Raw genomic sequence first — 22502 nt, 5'->3', positions numbered from 1 at the left:
CAGCATTTCCCACATCTACATCATGTGTAGCCATTTTAGTACTTCCCAACCTATCTCCACAAACTTGCCCTGTGATATCAATAAACTTTCAGGTTAGTCCGTTTTCCCTCTGGAAGGTAACTCATCAATTTATCCCAATTTGTAAGAATATTCTCATTTTCCACTTTAATTTGAAGTATGTCAAATTCAAAATCATCTGGATTTGGTTCGTCACTTTGAGTTTGAATCATTAAATCCTCCTCCTTTTTATTTCCTTCCCTATCAAAGTACCTGTTGAACATATTCACATGACACACTCGGTGAGTTTTCCTTCTGCGTTCGTACTACATAATTCACCTCACTTAATTCCGTTCAATCTGGAAAGCTCGACTAAACCTTGCTTTTAAAGGTTCACCTACCACTGGTAACAATACTAAAACTTTATCTCCACTGGCAAAACTCCGAACTTTGAATTTCTTGTCCGCTACCCGTTTCATCACATTTTGTTCAACTTTTAAATGCTGTCTAGCCAATTCAGCTCCTCTATTTACTAGTTCCCTAAAATTTGACACGCACGCCAATAATTTAAGTTCCGATTTCTCACTCACCAATTTTTCTGTATAAATTTAAGTGGTCTTCCTACCTCATGACCAAACATTATCATAGATCATAGAATTTACAGTGCAGAAGGAGGCCATTCGGCCCATCGAGTCTGCACCAGCTCTTGCAAAGAGCACCCTACCCAAGGTCAACACCGCCACCCTATCCCCATAACCCAGTAACCCCACCCAACACTAAGGGCAATTTTGGACACTGAGGGCAATTTATCATGGCCAATCCACCTAACCTGCACATCTTTGGACTGTGGGAGGAAACCGGAGCACCCGGAGGAAACCCACGCACACACGGGGAGGATGTGCAGACTCCGCACAGACAGTGACCCAAGCCGGAATCGAACCTGGGACCCTGGAGCTGTGAAGCAATTGTGCTATCCACAATGCTACCGCGCTGCGCTGTGTTTTGTGAACCCGAGTTCATGGGCGAGAGTGTATCAGACGCCAGCGCACAATCATTCCCCCCCCTCCGCCCGTGTCGGAGACAGGGACAAAAAGCCAAAATCCCCTCGCCCGTTCAACCTGTGACACACACACACACTAATCACAGCCCACTGACCCTCACGGCTCACACACTGTAACCCCTTCTCTCTCTCACACACTGTAACCCCCTCTCACACACACTGTAACCCCCTCTCTCTCTCACACACTGTAACCCCCTCTCTCTCTCACACACTGTAACCCCCTCTCTCTCTCACACATTGTAACCCCCTCTCTCTCTCACACACTGTAACCCCCTCACACACACACTGTAACCCTCTCACACACACACTGTAACCCCCTCTCTCTCTCACACACTGTAACCCCCTCACACACATACTGTAACCCTCTCACACACACACTGTAACCCTCTCACACTGTAACCCCCTCACACACACACACACACACTGTAACCCCTTCACACACACACATACTGTAACCCCCTCACACACACACACACTGTAACCCCCTCACACACACACACACTGTAACCCCCTCACACACACACACTGTAACCCCCTCTCACACACACACTGTAACCCCCTCTCTCACACACACACTGTAACCCCCTCACACACACACACTGTAACCCCCTCTCACACACACACACTGTAACCCCCTCACACACAGACACTGTAACCCCTCACACACACACACTGTAACCCCCTCACACACACACTGTAACCCCCTCACACGCACACACACACACTGTAACCCCCTCTCACACACACTGTAACCCCCTCACACACACACTGTAACCCCCTCTCACACACACACACACTGTAACCCCCTCACACACGCACACTGTAACCCCCTCACACACACACACACTGTAACCCCCTCACACACACACACTGTAACCCCCTCACACACACTGTAACCCCCCTCACACACACTGTAACCCCATCACACACACACATACTGTAACCCCCTCACACACATACTGTAACCCCCTCACACACACACTGTAACCCCCTCACACACACACTGTAACCCCCTCTCACACACACACACACTGTAACCCCCACACACACGCACACTGTAACCCCCTCACACACACACACTGTAACCCCCTCACACACACACACTGTAACCCCCCTCACACACACTGTAACCCCATCACACACACTGTAACCCCCTCACACACACTGTAACCCCCTCACACACTGTAACCCCCTCACACACACTGTAACCCCCTCCCACACACTGTAACCCCCTCACACACTGTAACCCCCTCACACACACTGTAACCCCCTCACACACACTGTAACCCCCTCACACACACTGTAACCCCCTCACACACACTGTGACCCCATCACACACACACTGTGACCCCCTCACACACACACTGTGACCCCCTCACACACACACTGTGACCCCCTCACACACACTGTAACCCCCTCACACACCCTGTAACCCCCTCACACACCCTGTAACCCCCTCACACACACTGTAACCCCCTCACACACACTGTAACCCCCTCACACACACTGTAACCCCCTCACACACACACACACACTGTAACCCCCTCACACACACACACACAGTGTAACCCCCTCACAAACACACACACACACACACTGTAACCCCCTCACACACACACATACTGTAACCCCCCCCACACACACACTGTAACCCCCTCACACACACACACACACACACTGTAACCCTCTCTCACACACACTAACCCCCTCACACACACACTGTAACCCCCTCACACACACACTGTAACCCCCTCTCTCACACACACACTGTAACCCCCTCTCTCACACACACACTGTAACCCCCTCTCTCACACACACTGTAACCCCCTCTCTCACACACACACTGTAACCCCCTCACACACACTGTAACCCTCTCTCACACACACTGTAACCCCCTCTCACACACACACTGTAACCCCCTCACACACACACACACAGTGTAACCCCCTCACATACACACACACACACACACTGTAACCCCCTCACACACACACACAATGTAACCCCCCCACACACACACACTGTAACCCCCTTACACACACACACACTGTAACCCTCTCTCACACACACTACCCCCCTCACACACACACTGTAACCCCCTCACACACACACTGTAACCCCCTCTCTCACACACACACTGTAACCCCCTCTCTCACACACACACTGTAACCCCCTCTCACACACACACTGTAACCCCCTCACACACACTGTAACCCCCTCACACACACTGTAACCCCCTCACACACACACACACAGTGTAACCCCCTCACACACACACACACACACTGTAACCCCCTCACACACACACACAATGTAACCCCCCCCACACACACACACTGTAACCCCCTTACACACACACACACTGTAACCCTCTCTCACACACACTAACCCCCTCACACACACACTGTAACCCCCTCACACACACACTGTAACCCCCTCTCTCACACACACACTGTAACCCCCTCTCTCACACACACACTGTAACCCCCTCTCTCACACACACACTGTAACCCCCTCACACACACACACTGTAACCCCCTCTCACACACACACTGTAACCCCCTCACACACACACACTGTAACCCCCTCACACACACACACTGTAACCCCCTCACACACACACTGTAACCCCCTCTCTCACACACACACTGTAACCCCCTCTCTCTCACACACACTGTAACCCCCTCTCACACACACACTGTAACCCCCTCACACACACACAGTAACCCCCTCACACACACACACACACTGTCACCCCCTCACACACACACACTGTAACCCCCTCACACACACACACTGTAACCCCCTCACACACACACTGTAACCCCCTCACACACACACACTGTAACCCCCTCACACACACACACACACTGTAACCCCCTCACACACACACACACACTGTAACCCCCTCACACACACTGTAACCCCCTCACACACACACACACACTGTAACCCCCTCACACACACACACACAGTGTAACCCCCTCACAAACACACACACACACACACAGTGTAACCCCCTCACAAACACACACACACACACACTGTAACCCCCTCACACACACACATACTGTAACCCCCCCCCACACACACACTGTAACCCCCTCACACACACACACACACACTGTAACCCTCTCTCACACACACTAACCACCTCACACACACACTGTAACCCCCTCACACACACACTGTAACCCCCTCTCTCACACACACACTGTAACCCCCTCTCTCACACACACACTGTAACCCCCTCTCTCACACACACTGTAACCCCCTCTCTCACACACACACTGTAACCCCCTCACACACACACTGTAACCCCCTCACACACACTGTAACCCTCTCTCTCACACACTGTAACCCCCTCTCACACACACACTGTAACCCCCTCACACACACACACACAGTGTAACCCCCTCACATACACACACACACACACACTGTAACCCCCTCACACACACACACAATGTAACCCCCCCACACACACACACTGTAACCCCCTTACACACACACACACTGTAACCCTCTCTCACACACACTACCCCCCTCACACACACACTGTAACCCCCTCACACACACACTGTAACCCCCTCTCTCACACACACACTGTAACCCCCTCTCTCACACACACACTGTAACCCCCTCTCACACACACACTGTAACCCCCTCACACACACTGTAACCCCCTCACACACACTGTAACCCCCTCACACACACACACACAGTGTAACCCCCTCACACACACACACACACACTGTAACCCCCTCACACACACACACAATGTAACCCCCCCACACACACACACTGTAACCCCCTTACACACACACACACTGTAACCCTCTCTCACACACACTAACCCCCTCACACACACACTGTAACCCCCTCACACACACACTGTAACCCCCTCTCTCACACACACACTGTAACCCCCTCTCTCACACACACACTGTAACCCCCTCTCTCACACACACACTGTAACCCCCTCACACACACACACTGTAACCCCCTCTCACACACACACTGTAACCCCCTCACACACACACACTGTAACCCCCTCACACACACACACTGTAACCCCCTCACACACACACTGTAACCCCCTCTCTCACACACACACTGTAACCCCCTCTCTCACACACACACTGTAACCCCCTCTCACACACACACTGTAACCCCCTCACACACACACAGTAACCCCCTCACACACACACACACACTGTCACCCCCTCACACACACACACTGTAACCCCCTCACACACACACACTGTAACCCCCTCACACACACACTGTAACCCCCTCACACACACACACTGTAACCCCCTCACACACACACACACACACTGTAAACCCCTCACACACACACACACACTGTAAACCCCTCACACACACACACACACACTGTAACCCCCTCACACACACACACACTGTAACCCCCCCCCCACACACACACACTGTAACCCCCTCACACACACACTGTAACCCCCTCACACACACACACACACTGTAACCCCCTCACACACACACTGTAACCCCCTCACACACACACACTGTAACCCCCTCACACACACTGTAACCCCCTCACACACACTGTAACCCCCTCACACACACTGTAACCCCCTCACACACACTGTAACTCCCTCACACACACTGTAACCCCCTCACACAGTTCAAAAGGACTGAATTTGGTTGACTCATAAGGTGCATCCCTAATTGCAAACAGTACGAATGGAATTCTTCATCACAGTCCTCTGGGTAATCTTGAAAATAAGCCCTCAACATTGTCTTTAATGTCTGATGCCACCTTTCTAACGCTCCCTGCGATTCTGGATGGTACCGAGTTGATTTAAATTGTTTTATTCCTAAGCTATCCACAACTTCTTTGAATAACCTTGAGGCAAAGTTTGATCCATGATCCGATTGTATTTCTGTGGGTGGTCCAAAGCTAGTAAAGAATTTAAGTAACTCCACCATAATCATTTTAACTGTAATATTACGTACTGGAATGGCCTCTGGAAACCTAGTAGACACATCCATTATATTCAAAAGATATTGATTCCACTTTTCATTTTAGGAAACGGTCCTATGCAATCAATTAAGACCCTTGTAAGAGGTTCCTCAAATGCTGGACTGGGTATTAAGGGTGCTGATTTTGTCACTGCTTGAGGTTTCCCTATCATTTGACATGTGTAACATGATCAACAAAATGTAACTACATCTTTATGTCATCCAGGCCAATAAAAATGTTTCTGGATTTTATCTTGAGTTTTCCTTACTCCCAAATGACCTCTCACTGGTACCTCATGTACCACTCGCAACACCTCCTTTCTATACCACACCAGCAATACCACTTGATGAACTTCTGCCCACTTTTCATCCGCCTGCATATGTAAAGGTCTCCATTTTCTCATCAAGACATCACTTTTACGGTAATATCACTCTGGTATACACTCAGATTCTTCTTCCGTGTATGCTTTCTGATACATCCGGTTTATTTCTACATTTTTCTGTTGTAACTTTTCTGTTGTAATTTTTCTGAACTAAAAGTATCCGCCTCATCCTCCACCTTTTTTTTCCCAACCATCTGATCAAAAATCATTCATCTTTATCCTCACTCTCTCATTTCTCCTCTTGTCTTAGCCTGTAACTTTGCGACATTGTTACTACACAATCCGGAAAACCCCCAGGATATTCGTCCTTCAACACTTCAGTGTCTGATTTTCCACTGGCTTATCAACCACAGTAGGCATCACTTCCGCACCGCTCACTCCCGTCTGTTGCCCCTTGAAAAAAAACACATCCAAGCCCGAGTCATGGGGACACTGTGCACCACCTTAAATTGTATACGGCCCATTCTTGCGCGGGAGGTTGAGTTCCTTTGGTGCCTTACCTCACACCAGAGCCCCCATCATATCTCCATCAAAACTGATCCTCCTTCTTCTGCTTGATCTTTTTCTCTAAAGTCTTGTCCTGCTTTTCAAACCATCCATATAGATCCCCAATTCTACCATCCTCCCACTCATCCTGTCGATGTATTTCGTTCAAAAGAGGATTCCTGAGGCAACGTAGGCGGCTCCTTCCCTCCCCTGCTAATATCGCAACTCACGCGCTCCCGTCAGCCCACATTCTGCAGGTTTTGTGCCTCGACCTCTCTTCATAGTCCTCCACCTTTGCTTGCAGCGCTTAACACACGTCCCCCAAAATCGCCATTTCTGCTTGCAATGGCACAATGCGATCACTCTGGTCAGACACCACCTTCTCCACCTCCTGGATTGTCGTCCCCAGCTCTTCCCGACTCTTCTCCACCCATTCCAATGTCCCGCAGAGAGGTACCATTGCCCCATCAATCAACTTGACCTCGTCTTGGGAAATAAGGAAGGGCAAGTGACAGAAGTGTTAGCGAGGGATCACTTTGGGACAAGTGACCACAACTCCATTAGTTTTAAGATAGCTATGGAGAATGATAGCTCTGGCCCAAGAGTTAAAATTCTTAATTGGGGCAAGGCCAGTTTTGATGGTATCAGACAGGAACTTTCAGAGGTAGATTGGGGGAGACTGTTGGCAGGCAAAGGGACGGCTGGTAAATGGGAGGCTTTTAAAAATGTGTTAACCAGGGTTCAGGGTAAGCACATTCCCTTTAGAGTGAAGGGCAAGGCTGGTAGAAGTAGGGAACCCTGGATGACTCGAGATATTGAGACTCTGGTCAAAAAGAAGAAGGAGGCATATGACGTACATAAACAACTGGGATCAAGTGGATCCCTTGAAGAGTATAGAGATTGTTGAAATAGAGTTAAGAGGGAAATCAGGAGGGCAAAAAAGGGACATGAAATTGCTTTGGCAAATAATGCAAAGGAGAATCCAAAGAACTTCTACAGATACATAAAGGGAAAAAGAGTAACTAGGGACAGAGTAGGGCCTCTTAAGGATCAACAAGGACATCTATGTGCAGAGCCACAAGAGTTGGGTGAGATCCTGAATGAATATTTCTCATCGGTATTCACGGTGGAGAAAGGCATGGATGTTAGGAAACTAAGGGAAATAAATAGTGATGTCTTGAGAACTGTGCATATTACAGAGGAGGAGGTGCTGGAAGTCTTAAAGCGCATCAAGGTAGATAAATCCCCGGGACCTGATGAAATGTATCCCAGGGTGTTGTGGGAGGCTAGGGAGGAAATTGCGGGTCCCCTAACAGAGATATTTGAATCATCGGCAGCCACAGGTGAGGTGCCTGAAGATTGGAGAGTGGCGAATGTTGTGCCCGTGTTTAAGAAGGGCAGAAGGGAAAAGCCTGGGAACTACAGACCGGTGAGCCTAACGTCTGTAGTAGGTAAGTTGCTAGAAGGTATTCTGAGAGACAGGATCTACAAGCATTTAGAGAGGCAAGGACTGATTCGGGGCAGTCAGCATGGCTTTGTGCGTGGAAAATCATGTCTCACAAATTTGATTGAGTTTTTTGAGGGGGTGACCAAGAAGGTAGATGAGGGCAGTGCAGTAGACGTTGTCTACATGGACTTTAGCAAAGCCTTTGACAAGGTACCGCATGGTAGGTTGTTGCAGAAGGTTAAAGCTCACGGGATCCAGGGTGAGGTTGCCAATTAGATAGTTACATGGGTAAGATGGGTATAGAGGATTATGGGCCAAGTGCGGGCAACTGGGACTAGCTTAATGGTAAAAACTGGGCGGCATGGACTGGTTGGGCCGAAGGGTCTGTTTCCATGCTGTAAACTTCTATGATTCTATGATTCTAACTTTGACCAGTCACTCTGCATTTCGTTATACTGCTGCCGAAATGAATCCTTTTGTTTTTAAATTCAGAGTACGCAATTCATTTTTTCCAATTAAGGGGAAATTTAGCGTGGCCAATCCACCTCGCCTGCACATCGTTGGGTTTTGGGGGCAAAACTCACGCAAACACAGGGAGAATGTGCAAACTCCACACGAACAGTGACCCAGAGCCGGGATCGAACCTGGGACCTCGGCGCCTTGAGGCAGCAGCGCTAACCACTGTGCCACCATGCCGTCCTGAAATTAATCCAAAATGAAAGAGATCAACTGTTTCTCGATGACGACGCTTTCGCCTCCGCCATTTTTGCAATTAATGCTGTGCCACGGCTCTCCTCCATGTTTTTACCCAGGACTCTTCCTGTCATTTGTCGAGTTTGGTAAGCCATATTCGTCTCTATCTGCGGGAGAGCTTCTACCACTTCAGACACTGCACTGTCGTACCACTGAAATTCCCCAAAATCTGTGTAAAAGGGGCCAGAGTATCGGTAGGAGCGACCACTGTTGCTAACTTTTGGTTGGTTCAATTTGCTGCGATCCTAACGCGAAGCGTGAAGGATCACATAACTGCGTTGTCTTCTCTTCCTGACCCAGCGAGCACTGTTCTGTGGCCTCTACACTGACCGTAACTATGCAAGGAAAATTTTTAACTAACATTCTAAGGTGCGCTATGTCAAAACAGGGACAATATAAAAAAACGGTACCTCTAATTATCTCTCATAAACTACTCTCACTCAAACATTCAATCATACTAAACTTCCTAACAATACAAAAATAAAAGCAGCTTTCACATTTTTCCTCTCGCTTGACAGTCAAGCACAGGGTTGTACAATCTTTCCGTCGTAAATGAAACACTTTTTTAAAAATAAAAATAATGCAAACGAATGTCCTTTATTATAGATCGAGGGGTTCTGGGTTCTGGTGATAACCGAACATAGGGGATCTTATTCTGTATACCGGGGTGCGAGCGCGGTAGGCTCTCCTTCGCCATTTCCTCATGCGGATAGTCTGCGCGATGCTGCAGAGTATCGCCAACACTAATAGGGATTCGACTACGTAGGAAAGGGAGTACCACGTTATGAGCTTATCCCACCATGATGGTGTGGTGTTGCCTGTTACTGGGCTCTGGGTGCTATGGGGAAGTGAATCATTAATGGCCGGGGCGGGTTGGGGTCAGGGGGTTCACGTTCGCGTGCAACCGAATACACATCATAATGGTGGTGATCAACACGGAGGATGTCCTCATTGTTCTTCTTTCTCTTCTCTTCTTTTCTTTCCTTGGGGCATCTGGACTTCTGTGGGATCAAGCATAGTTTCTGTTACTATCTTGGTTAATATCTCGTCTGTTACTATGTCTGTCCTTTAGTGCCAATTCCCCTTTACAATTTGTCACCATGTGTGACTCCCTCATTTTTTTTTAACCGAATATTCAGGACAAGACATACTTAAAAATACTGGAACAGTGCGAGCCGTCTCGCAGGCTGTGTGATTTACCATCCAAATGTTTGAGGATGTAAATAGCATAGGGATGGCAACCTAAGGGTTGCCGGAAAACAAAACAAAACTTTTTGAACCAAGAGCGCCGAAATGAGGTGCGTATGGGCCGCGACGGGTAAGAATTGGATGGAATCCCCGGGTAGGACGGTGACCAATGCCGTGTGTGCTCTACCCGAGCGTAGCTGACCAGAGGGGGGGTCCTCAGGCAGGGCGGGGACCAATGCCGCTTTTCCACTGCCTGAGCAACCACAAAGAATGGGCAAAAATGTAGTCATCGTGGGGGGGGAGGGGGGGGTTGCCGTAAAGGTTTTACCTTCAAACCAGAAGGGCATTTATGAACGGGGGCTGGCAAGCTCTCAGCGGATTCTGCCGATGAGCGTGCGGGCAAGTTTTCTTAGGTTTCTGCCGACAAATATGGCGTGGGGCCATGGGAGGAAAAAAAAATTCCGACCTTACATACAACACATAACAATAACAGTGACAAACAAACATTGAACAACAGGCTGCAGGTTCCATCAGAAAGGACACCGCTTCTCCAAAGCGGTTCCTTTTAAAACATCATCTGGGCGCCTCAGTTATCAGTTGCGAGCAGGGTCGCAAAGGGGTTCTCGTTTTGGGAGTCAGACTCAAAGTCATCATCTTCTCCCGGATGCCATACTCTCGAATGTATCAGGGCTGATAGGGCTGCATGGAGCGATTTGGGGTCCATCTCGTTGTTCCGGCCGAGCCTGTATGAATTGTCGCGGTGCCAAAAAGCTGTGTCTAATTCTGTGGGGACGGAGTCGGGGTCGTAATCGTAGAGCGGTGGTCTTTGGTGGGGCTTGTTGAGGAAGGTGATCAGGAAGGGATCACTCGAATCGAGTTCAGATATGCTGGGTGTGGGGCCTGTTGCCTGGGAATAGTAGGGAGACGTGCTGTGGCTATTGTCTGTGTCACAGTCTCTGCTGCTGCTGCTGCTGTCTGTGGGCGTTCCGGGGCCGAGTCTAGAGTTCGGGGGTGGAGGTGAGGGTGAGTCCGTGTATGGGGTGGACGTAGGGATATGGGAGAGGGTAGGGATACGTTGGCTGTAGGCGGGGCGTGGTCTGCTGTGTCGAGCATGACGTGATGTGCGTGGTTGGACTGTGGGCCATATGCCTTAAGCTGGTTAATATGGAACCACGCAGTATTTCCGTTGGGGTACTTAATTTTATACACTGAGGGTCTTACTTTGTCCGCAATGGAGTACGGACCCAAATATTCAGGTGACAGGAATGTGCTGGGGTTGTATACGGAGAGCATGACCTGCTGTCCTACCTCAAACTCAGTCGCATGCACTGTCTTGTCGAAACAGGCCTTGCTCTGTTTCTTCCTTGTGCCTAATCGTACCGCGGCTGCTAGCTGAGCCGTTTTCACATTCTCCACTAGCTGTTTGACTGCGTTCTCGTGTGTGAGGGCCGTCACTTCGGGGCTGGTCAAGTCCAATCCTAATAAAAATTCTGCGCCTTTCATGGGACGTCCGGTCATGAGGGTGTGTGGGGTGTAACGTGTGGATGTTCAAATAGTATTTCTCAAAAACATCAGCGCAAAAGGGAGGACTGAATCCCAAGTGGTGTTGTTTTGTTGGACCATTTTTCTGAGGGTGGATTTTAGGGTCCGATTCATGCGCTCCACGATACCACTTGACTGGGGGTGGTATGCGACGTGGAATTTTTGGGTAATGCCAAATATCGTGAGGACGTTCTTCATGACACGTCCCGTAAAATGGGAACCTTGGTCGGATTCAATACTGCGGGGGAGTCCTCATCTTGTAAAGATGTGGTGGGTTAAGATCTTGGCTGTGGTCTTTGCCGTGTTCGTTCTGGATGGGAATGCCTCTACCCATTTCGTAAAAGTGTCTATCACAACTAATACGTACTTGTAACCATTCCTGGAAGGGGGCAATGGTCCTATAAAATCGATCTGGAGGTTAGTCCAGGGGCCATTAACGGGGAGCGTGTGGCTAAGTTGAGATTTCTTTGCGTATCTGTCCGGATTGTTTTGGGCACAGATAAGGCAATTCTCACCGTAGTGTGTTACGTCTTCTTTTAAACTTGGCCACCAACAGAGCTGCCTGAGATGGGCTGTAGTGGGGTCAATTCCCCGATGCCCATGACTGTCATGGAACAAACAAATGAGCTGATTCCTGTCCTGTTCAGGAACCACATAATGGGTGACTTTTAGGACCACACCGTCATGTGTGGTCAGAGCATTTTAAAATCTAACATAAGGTGCTGGAAATTTTCCTTTCAAATCTCCCTGAGATTGTTATCCTGCTTCTGGGCCTACACTAAATCCTCGATATTAGTCTGCGAGAACTGAACTGCATTCACTGGGGCGCTTTCGGGGGCGTGACCAAAAATATCCGTGCCTGGAACCTGCTTTGGCCAGTGCGTCGGCTTTCACATTTCCAGGGGGGGAGGAACGGTGGTGACTGCGCACTTTAACAATACCAAAGGTCCTGTCCTGTGCTTTCTCTAAAATGTGGTAGAGCAATGGGGCTGAAGGGAGGGGCTTTCCGTCTGCGGAAACAAGTCCTCTTGCTTTCCACAGGGATTGGAATTCTGTAAGGCTGTTGCAGACACAGAGGCTGTCCGAGTATATGCCTGCTGGGCTGGGGAAGGAATCTGGGTGATCTATAATATACGGAACAGCTGCTAGTTCTGCCGCCTGCGCGCCTAAGTGCCCTGGTAGTTTTAGTGAGATTTCTTCTAGGGCATGTCCCTGCGCGTCCTCAACATAAATGCCGCATCCTGTAATGCGCTTCCCTTCTAATATAGTGGAAGAACTATCCACATAGATCCTTAAGGTTTCACACGTGTCTGTGTGCTGGGGGCTCTGGGGTGAACTACCTATATTTCTGGAGGGTGTTTTCGAAATAAAGGGGCCTGTGTTGTGATGCGGTGAGATGATTTCACATTCATGGTGGGTGCCTGGGTACTGAAGGTTATCGGCTAAGAAAGTGTGGGTCTTGGTCCTTTTAACAGTGATATCCCGTCCCTGCAAAAGAAGGGTCCATCTGGCTGCTCTTATTTGGCTTACTGTACCGTCCTTAAGTCGTCCGTATAGTAAAAGTTGGGTGGGGGTGTGTTCCGTGAGGATTGTGATGGGGTTTAGTCCGGTTATGTAGGAAAAATATTGAACTGCCCAGAAAACTGCGAGCAGGTGCCTTTCACAGGCCAAAAATCCCTGCTCCACGGGATCTAAAAGTCTGGAGGCATAATGCACGGGTCTTAACTGTTCGTGCCGTTCCTGGAGGAGCACGGCCGAAAGGGTGCGGTCGGTGCTCGCTATCTCTATGGCGTAGGGGGAAAGCGGGTCTGGAACTTGTAGTGCGGGGGCTGCAATGAGGGCTCTTTTCAAAGTATCCACAGCATCCGTCTGCTGCGGAAGCCATTCCCAGGGGGCTCCTTTCTTTACAAGTTCCGAGAGGGGCGCTGCCTTGCTGGCGAAACCATCAATATGGTTCCGGCAGTAGCCAACCAGTCCTAAAAACGACCGGAGGACTGAAACATTCTGGGGCAATTTGGCAATCGAGTCAATTCTTTTTTGCTCGATCTCGCGTTTACCGTGCGTGATAATCGTACCCAAATATATCACTTTGTTTTCCAAAATCTGGGCCTTTTTTGGGTTTACTTTGCAGCCAATCAGTTGCAGGAGTTCCAGGAGTTCGGACAGAAGCTCGATGTGCTTTGCCTTGGTGTCTGTCTGCAGTAATAGGTCGTCCACATACTGGACCAGACATTCGGGGCGAGAAAGTTTTGATAATCCATTTGCCAGCTGTCGGTGGAAAATGGAGGGGGAGTTGTGGAATTCTTGTGGAAGGCATGTCCACGTGTACTGCTGACCTTTAAAGGTGAAGGCAAATTTGTACTGGCACGCTTTTGCCAATGGAATGGACCAGAATCCATTACTGATGTCCAAAACCGTAAAATATCGTGAGTTGAATCCCTGTTTGAGCATGGTCTCGGGACTTGTGGCTACCGTGTGGGCTGCTGCGGGGGTGACTTTGTTGAGTTCCCAATAATCGATGGTCAGTCACCATGATCCATCGGGCTTTCTCACTGGCCAAATCGGGGCATTATTAGTGGAGGCTACTGATCTGAGTACGCCCTGCTGTAATAAGCTGTCGATCACTTTTGATATTTCTTTCTCTGCGTCTTGGGGAAATCCGTACTGTTTTTGTGGTCTAGGGTCAGGTCCTGTGATTTGAACGGAACCAGTCATCCGGCCACAGTCGTGTTTGTGGGTCGTGAATGCTGTCCTGTGCTTCTGCAGAACTGCCCGAACCTGCTTGTCTGTGCTAATCATGGTCGGGTCAAACCAAAATTCGCCGACTGCGCTAATCTTGTTTGCATACTCACCTATTGTGAGCGTTGCGGGGGCTCTTGCGGATTTTGCCATATTCCAGACACACTGGTTGACTGGATCAAAGGACAGGTTGTGGGAATTCATAAAATCGATGCCCAAAATGTGTTCTGCTGTGTGGGGCAGGTCGACAAGACTTGCCCCACACAGGGTGCTTGGTGGTGATGTTGCTGATTTGAATGGGTACAGGGGCGGTGATGTATCCCTGTTGTGAGTGACCTGTGGAACCGCTGAGGGTGATTGTGGCTGTAGTGGACTTTTTGGAACATGGTGGAGGAATTTATTGTGGTGCGGGAACCTCCTGTGTCCCAGAGAAATTCGATGGGCTGTCCCCGTATTTTCGCTGCAACTACCGGTCAGCCGGACCTATCCCACAGGGTGTCGCAGACCCAAGTGGGGGAGCCCAAACAACGTCAGTCCGTTCCATTCAGGTCTGCTTGGTCTGAATGGGTGCTGACACTATGGACTGGCTTTGTCCTGTTTATATTCAGAGTGCCTGTCTGCTGGGCTCTCTGTGGCTTTTGTGGGGCATTGCATTCTCGTGCAAAGTGACCTAATTGTCCACAGTTGTAACACTCCTGTGGTTTCTGTGGGGGGCTTTTCCTTCCTTCATTTACCCATGTGGGGTTCTGGTGCGTCTTAACAGTGCGGATATCTGCCTCTGCCTGCTGTTCTTCGGGTTTCTTAATTACGGGTTTGTTTTGGACAGATTGCTCCCAGGTGCGGGACAATCTTTTAAAAACCCATTTCTCATTGTGGGCTTCCTCTGAGGGGTCATAGTTGGTACAGGCTTTTTGTCCTGCCTCTGTGGCATGGGAGATAAGGGTGCGGGTCCATTTGGCCATATCGTCTTGGGACAAATGGGCGCGGTCTAAGTGTCCGAAAACGGCTGTGAAATGGATCCACAGGCGTCCAGCAAACGCTGTGGGGTGTTCTGTCTTTATCTGCCTGCACTTATTCAGGCCTTCTACTGGGTCACCTCTGTTGTAGCCGATCGCATCTAGGATCGCTGTGTGCATTTCTGCAAGGGTGCCTCCTCCTACATTCTGTGGGTCGGGAAGGGCTGCTACGACCGAAGGGTCTAAACTCAAAACTGTGAGCTTCACTTGCTCACGCCCATCCAGGCTGTACATGGTCGCCTGCTGCTTCACTCTGGCAAAGAAGTGGTGGGGGTCTGAGGTGGGGAGGAACGGTGTGATTTTCTCGCACGCGTCCCGTAATTGGGTCACGGTTAAGGGGGTCGTGTACAGGAATTCCGTGTCTCCTTCCGAGGTGAAGTGTGCGGCGGGTGGTTACTGGGTTCATTGGTGCCTGAACTATCTGCTCTGTGGGGGGTTGGGGCGCTTTTCTCTTCTGGGGCTTTCCTTGCGCACATGTTCCCTGAACATATCTCTGCGCTGTCTCATTTAATTCTCCCCAATCCGGGCCGTCTTCTGTATCTAACTGGGATTAAAAGGTGCTCTGGAATCCATTCTGAACTGAAAGCAAAGACTGCAGTTCTGCAATCTGCTTCCGGCACTTTGCGTGATCTAATGAACTTTGTCTCTGCTCCGTGGTGGCAGCATGGAGTGCTCCTTTCAGGAGTGCAGTAATGCTGCTTTCAGGTCGCTGCACTGCCTTTGCAATGCCTCTACCTGTTTCTCTGTTTCCTCTCTTACCAGGACTGCATGTTGCATGTCCTGATAGGCCTTTTCGTACTGTGTCTGGAAGCTGCTTAGGTGCGCCAGACAAGACTGGTGTGCCCACTTGGCATCATCCACCTCTCCGTCCTTTGCTGCTAACTTCCTTCTCAACTGTATGTTCTCTTTCTCAACCTCACTTACATCAACCTTACTCATTCGATGTATTCCTTCTATCTCTTTGTGGAGCGTCCGAACGACCTCCTCTGTACCTCGCAATTGCGCCAGACAGGACATGATTGCCATCGACTTGCTAGCTTTCCCTAAGCTTTTCTTATGGATTTCTGACAGGTCCTCCCACCAAGTATGTCCTATACTCCCGGGTCCTGTTTCCTCATTGTCACAGAGTTCACTCCGAAGGCGCCATCCTTTCCCTTTGAGATATTTTCTGATCTCTCCTTCCCAAACGGGACACTGTCCTACTCTACTGCTGGTCGCTGCGACCATGAATTCTTCAGGGTTTATGAGGCATTGCATTGCCTTCAATGCCATCTTTCCTCTCTAAATAATCTCTTAAAATTTGGAACGAGGCGGTGCTGTAATTACGGGTATGGCTTTCGCTATTTTCCGGAATACAAACTCCCAACAGTTTTTCGCAACAAAAATCTATCAGTTTTACCTCAAAGCCCTGTTAGTTACGCATGCATTAACACACTTCCGAATTATTAGGTTTGATCAGAACTGCTTGAACACTTGTGGTTTTTTCTGTTCCCAATTGGATTCTAATTCAAATTTTGGGTTCTCCCAGAGTGGTTAAGCCACTTCTAAGTCGGGTCCTGGCAGATGTCGCCAGTAATATGTTGCAAACTTTTGGTTGGTTCATTTTGCTCTGTTTTATAACCTTAGCTCTCAAGTCGCCACGAGGTTCAAGTTCAAGTACTGATCAATAACTCAACACACCAATTAGTAAGATTCAAATCAAAACACATTTATTATACACAGTAAATCACTGCTCATGCATAAACTCTACTTTCTAGACTATTCTCTATCACTAAAAGGCCTATACCTAGCTTCAAAATTGGCCCACCAGCTCAGGGGAACAAATGGCCTTTTGTTCGATCTGAGTCTGGAGGATTCAAAAGCTGGTATGGACTGGTAGCTAGGAGCGCCTATCTCGTAGCGAGCGTTGACTGGAGACTTACTTGGTTGATGCGGCAGCTTGGGCAGTTCAATCTCAAGGGTTGATTCGCTGCTGAGTGACCCTGCCAAGAAGGACGATTTGAACTTGGGGACTCTATTCTATAGTCTCCAGGGGCTTCCCGCCGGTCGGGGCGGACCCCGTACCTGGTTCCAAGTGATTGGACTGCGTTCCGATCACTTGGATCGATTTCTCCAATACTGGAGCCATTCCCTGACCGCTGGGTGGTTCCTAAGTGTCCGTTGGCCTTCCTTTGTCTTGGCTCCTGCCAGCGCCGAGGAGTCTGGCTTGGCCTTATTCACTTTAAGTGTTTCAATTGTGCCCGGGGATCGCTCATTACTATGCAGATGGCTGCTGGTTTCAGTGCTGTCTGGGCTTTTGCAAGTTCTAATACACAGGATTTCTGCACTTGCTGGTTTTTGCCTGCTGGCTGAATTTCCCTGCAGCCTTTGCAGATCTCCATTTTAAGTCGGGAAGTGGCCAACCCAGGTGGCTACACCGCCACGCAGTCCTTGTGGAGACAAAGTTCCGTCTTCACATTGAGGGTACCCCCCATTGTGTTGTCTGACACGATCACTGTGCTGAAACGGATAGACTTCAAACAAATCCAGTAACTCAAACCTGGGCAACTGTGAGGCACTGTGAGCCATCAACAGCAGTATAATTGTGCTCCAACAGAATATCTACTTTTTATTGCCATGGTTCAAGCATGGGCCAAACAGCTGAACTGCAGAAGTGAGGTGAGAGTGAAAGCTCCTGACATCAAACAAGCAGTTGACCGCGAATGACATCAAGGAACCTCAGCAAAACTGGAGCAAAGGGAAAAAGGCGGGAGACTTCTTGGTGTTGAAGTCATGTCTAGCCCAAGGGAAAACAGTTCTGGTGGTTGAAGGTTAATCACCTCGGCTTCAGGACATCACTGCAGGGATTCCTCGGGGTATTCAATAAGAAGGAATAAGAAGGGTGCAGTCACAATGTTGGGGTTTACTACAGGCCTCCCAACAGCCAGCGGGAGATAGAGGAGCTGATATGTAGACAGATTTTGGAAAAGAGTAAAAACAACAGGGTTGTGGTGATGGGAGACTTCAACTTCCCTAATATTGACTGGGACTCACTTTGTGCCAGGGGCTTAGACGGGGCAGAGTTTGTAAGGATCACCCAGGAGGGCTTCTTAAAACAATATGTAGACAGTCCAACTAGGGAAGGGGCAGTACTGGACCTGGTATTGGGGAATGAGCCCAGCCAGGTGGTAGATGTTTCAGTAGGGGAGCATTTTGGGAACAGTGACCACAATTCAGTAAGTTTTAAAGTGCTGGTGGACAAGGATAAGAGTGGTCCTAGGGTGAATGTGCTAAATTGGGGGAAGGCTAATTATAACAATATTAGGCGGGAACTGAAGAACCTAGATTGGGGGCGGATGTTTGAGGGCAAATCACCATCTGACATGTGGGAGGCTTTCAAGAGTCAGTTGAAAGAAATTCAGGACCGGCATGTTCCTGTGAGGAAGAAGGATAAATACGGCAATTTTTGGGAACCTTGGATAATGAGAGATATTGTAGGCCTCGTCAAAAAGAAAAAGGAGGCATTTGTCAGGGCTAAAAGGCTGGGAACAGACGAAGCCTGTGTGAAATATAAGGAAAGTAGGAAGGAACTTAAGCAAGGAGTCATGTAGAGGGTTCCATCTTTGCTACCCCACTACTGGGCCGATATCTGGGGTTTGAGTATCTGTGTGTGTCTCCCTCCAGATGGCACTGAATCTTCAGAGACCAGGGGATGCCGCACTGGGACACCTCTGAAATCCGAGCCAGCCAGGAGTCGAACCTGGAATCTCCTGATTCGTAGTCAGACGCGTTATCCATTGCGCCACTGGCCCGTACGGCTCCTGTCCAGGCTCAGCTTCCTGGGCCACCACCATCTCCCCAAAGGAACGTCCCCCTTACAGGTTAAACACACCCGCCTGCCCTCAGTCACCCTAACCCGGTCAGTCGCCACCTGTATCTCCTCGCAGAGTACAGAGGCCTCTCCATAGGTGAAGCTCTGGTGGCTGGAGTACCTGGTCGAGTTCGACCCCAGCCATCCAGGCCACCTCCCCAGGTGGGAGTAGCGGGTCTGCTCTGTGGCCACCTGGTCTCCCTGTCCGGTAGTGACAAGAGGGGCTCTGCCGCCAGAGCACCCAGAGACAAAGGACTCTTCTGTCTCGCCTCTGCGGAGTTCTCCCGGTCCCACCATCGCCAAGATCATCAGCAAGCTCCACATCGTCGGGTGCCCCATCTGTAAAACAGACAAAACACATCCTTGCCTCTACAGAACTACCTACCTTAAAGTGCATGGCTTCTATCCCGCGGCAGCAGCAGCTCCCGCTTTGAAGTTGGGAAATTGACATGAAATTGCCGCAGCCTGTCTGTGGTTCTGTGTCCACAGCCCGGCTGCACCAGGGTCCTAGTGCCTGCAGCTCATTTATTTATTTACTGCATTATGCGCTTCTGTGATCCCACGATCCTAAATAAGCCACACACCACTACACACTAATTAGAACTAACGGGGGGGGAATGCTATGTACAATGCCACCCGTCTCCGGGTGGCCTAATTAAAACTGGACCCCGCTATACTGGGGCTGTTCACCTTTTTGGACCAACGGCTCGGGCCAGACCTCCCCCTCCCGGGGGTCCGGACTGCCCCTTGCCTCTCCTTCCCCAAAGGGGTTCGGGGATCCCTTTCTGCTCCCTCCGGAGACTGGGCTACCTGTGGCAGCACTGGGCCTCCCTCCGGAGACTGCGCTACCTGTGGCAGCACTGGGTAATGTCCTACATCCCTCACCGTTCCCTTCTACTGGGGACCATCTTACCGGGGGCTTGGGGACCCGATTGCTCCTTCGTCCCCTGGATGGTTCCCACGCCCAAGGTGATACCTCCCTCTCCTCTGCCTCCCTAGCCTCTATACTAAGGCAGGCCACCTGACCCACAAGCAGGGGCTTGGGGATTGTTACTGTCCCTGGGCTGGGTGCTTGCAGCACTGTCGGTTTCTTTGGGACTGCCCCTTCTAGTGCTGCCTCTTTGGGACAACACATTGTCACCGGTTGTGTGACCGTGAAGTCAGGGACCTTCCCCACCGTCTTTAATTCTACGAGGGCTTCCTTCACTACCACCCCCAGTCTTCCCCCCAACTTGCTCTTTCTTGCCCTTATGGGGTGGAACAATTTAAATTGACTGATGTGGCGTTCGCAGGGGTCCCACCTTAAGGGATTTAAACTGCAAATAGCCGCTGAGGCAGCCTCCAGAATGGGACCCTGCACCTGGACTGGACCAGGGTCTGGGGCTAGAACTACCCCTGCGCTCCCTTTTTCCTGAGGCTGCTCCCTGGGTAGTCACACGGGTTCTTGTGGTGTGGGTGCGGGCAGGTCCTGGCCCGTTGCCATTGCCACCTGTCCCGACCCAGCTGCTCGGCTTTGCAAAAAGGCTAAAAGCCTTTTCAAGTTGATGGTTTCCGGGGCAGCTGCTCCTGCCGCCGGGGTCTGACTCTCTACTGCGGGAGCCCTCTCCTCCTTGCTAGGGTTCTCACACTCCCTCTTGAAATGCCCGGCCTTACCACACCCGTAGCATACCAGTCTCTTGTCGGAGGTCCGGGTGCCCTCATGCTTCCACTCTCTCTTAGGGGGTGCTGGCGCGATTTCATGCACCTGACCCTTATGGGGCTTTTCCTCACTCCTCTCCCCGTTGCGATATGCAAGGGTGAGTTTTCTAAGGACCTCTGCCTCATTCAGGTCCGGACTCTGCGGGTCGAACCAGTGTTCGGCCTTTGCCCTAACGTGAGGGAGACAGTTAGCCACGAGGGTCTTCAGCCAGTGGGCTGTTCTCTCATCTAAATTCTGCCTATCCGCGGGAGTCCCGCACGCCTCCACATAGACAGTCCACAGCCTGTCAGCGAACATAGTGGGAGATTCCCCTAGCTGCTGCTTGGTTTCCCCCACCCTCATGAACGGGCTCCCCAGATTCAAACCCATTGCCTCCAGAACAGCAGTCCGTGCTGCCACCCATGTGTCAGGTCTTCCCCCATTCCCGGAGGTCACTGCCCTGCATAGCTGTGCATCTAGGGTCATCAGGAGCATCCTCACCCGCTCCCCCTCGTCGCAGTCATTAATGCTGGCTGCCTGCTCCACCTCCATAAAATGAAGCGACGAATCCCCTTTCGGAGTTAGCCTGGGAACGTGGGCCACCATCCCCCTGAGCGCGGATGCCCCATGAGGAATGATAATGTCGCCCTCAACCAGTCCCCTATTCACCAGCCCCGCCGGGGGACCATACCTTCTCTGCCTGACAGGGCACATCTGCCCTACCTGGGGTTCCTGCTCCTCTGCCTCCCTGGCGTCCAGCTCTCCTGCCCCGTTGTGTAGCCCCCCTGTCCCCGGGCTAACTACCCATATAGGAGACACCGCTATCTGGGGATACACCACTGACCCCCCCTTGGACCTGCCCCTGAACGTGCAGTCCGATCCCCCCCCTGCCGACCCGGACACAATCCCGGCGCCTCAGGAGGCGGTCTATTCCCCTTGGCCTTTGGGGAATCATCCGCTGCGAGGAGCCCCTTGCCCCTTGGGAACCCCCCTGGACCTACCAGGTGTACCTGTCCCCTGACCTTGGACAAGGTCTCCTCCAACTCCGTTATCCGTGCCTGGCACAGTCCCCTACTTCCTCGCGAGCCACTCGGTACGCTGCCTGGATGTCCCAGGACTTCCCCTCCAGCTTCCTACACTGCTCTGTACTCCGAATATAGAGTTCCTGGAGCCTCCGTTCCTTTTCCTTACCCTCCACTATCTGGCAGTGGAGATACTCCTTCTCGTACCGGTTAGACTCGCTGTCCTGTAGGCTGCCCCGTTTTACTTCTGCTAATTCCTCCCGCAGTCGTTCAGCTGCGCTAGCGCTGTCCCCTGCGCTGGCCCTAACTTCTCCCAACTCCTGCTCTAATTCTTCGA

The 22502-nt window shown here is 50.5% G+C and overlaps 1 protein-coding gene and 1 non-coding gene across 2 annotated transcripts in view; both read right to left on the bottom strand.

The window, feature by feature from the left end:
* Positions 1–22502, bottom strand: part of LOC140402256 (integrin alpha-X-like) — an 815908-nt gene that overhangs the window by 557197 nt on the left and 236209 nt on the right. The gene's annotated exons all lie outside the window — the stretch shown is intronic.
* Positions 19334–19406, bottom strand: trnar-acg (transfer RNA arginine (anticodon ACG)). Its single transcript has one exon. It is a non-coding gene; the product is annotated as a tRNA-Arg (tRNA).

This window comes from Scyliorhinus torazame, chromosome 25 (assembly GCF_047496885.1).
Source record: "Scyliorhinus torazame isolate Kashiwa2021f chromosome 25, sScyTor2.1, whole genome shotgun sequence".
NCBI lineage: Eukaryota > Metazoa > Chordata > Chondrichthyes > Carcharhiniformes > Scyliorhinidae > Scyliorhinus > Scyliorhinus torazame.
This window is presented reverse-complemented; position numbering and strand designations above follow the sequence as displayed.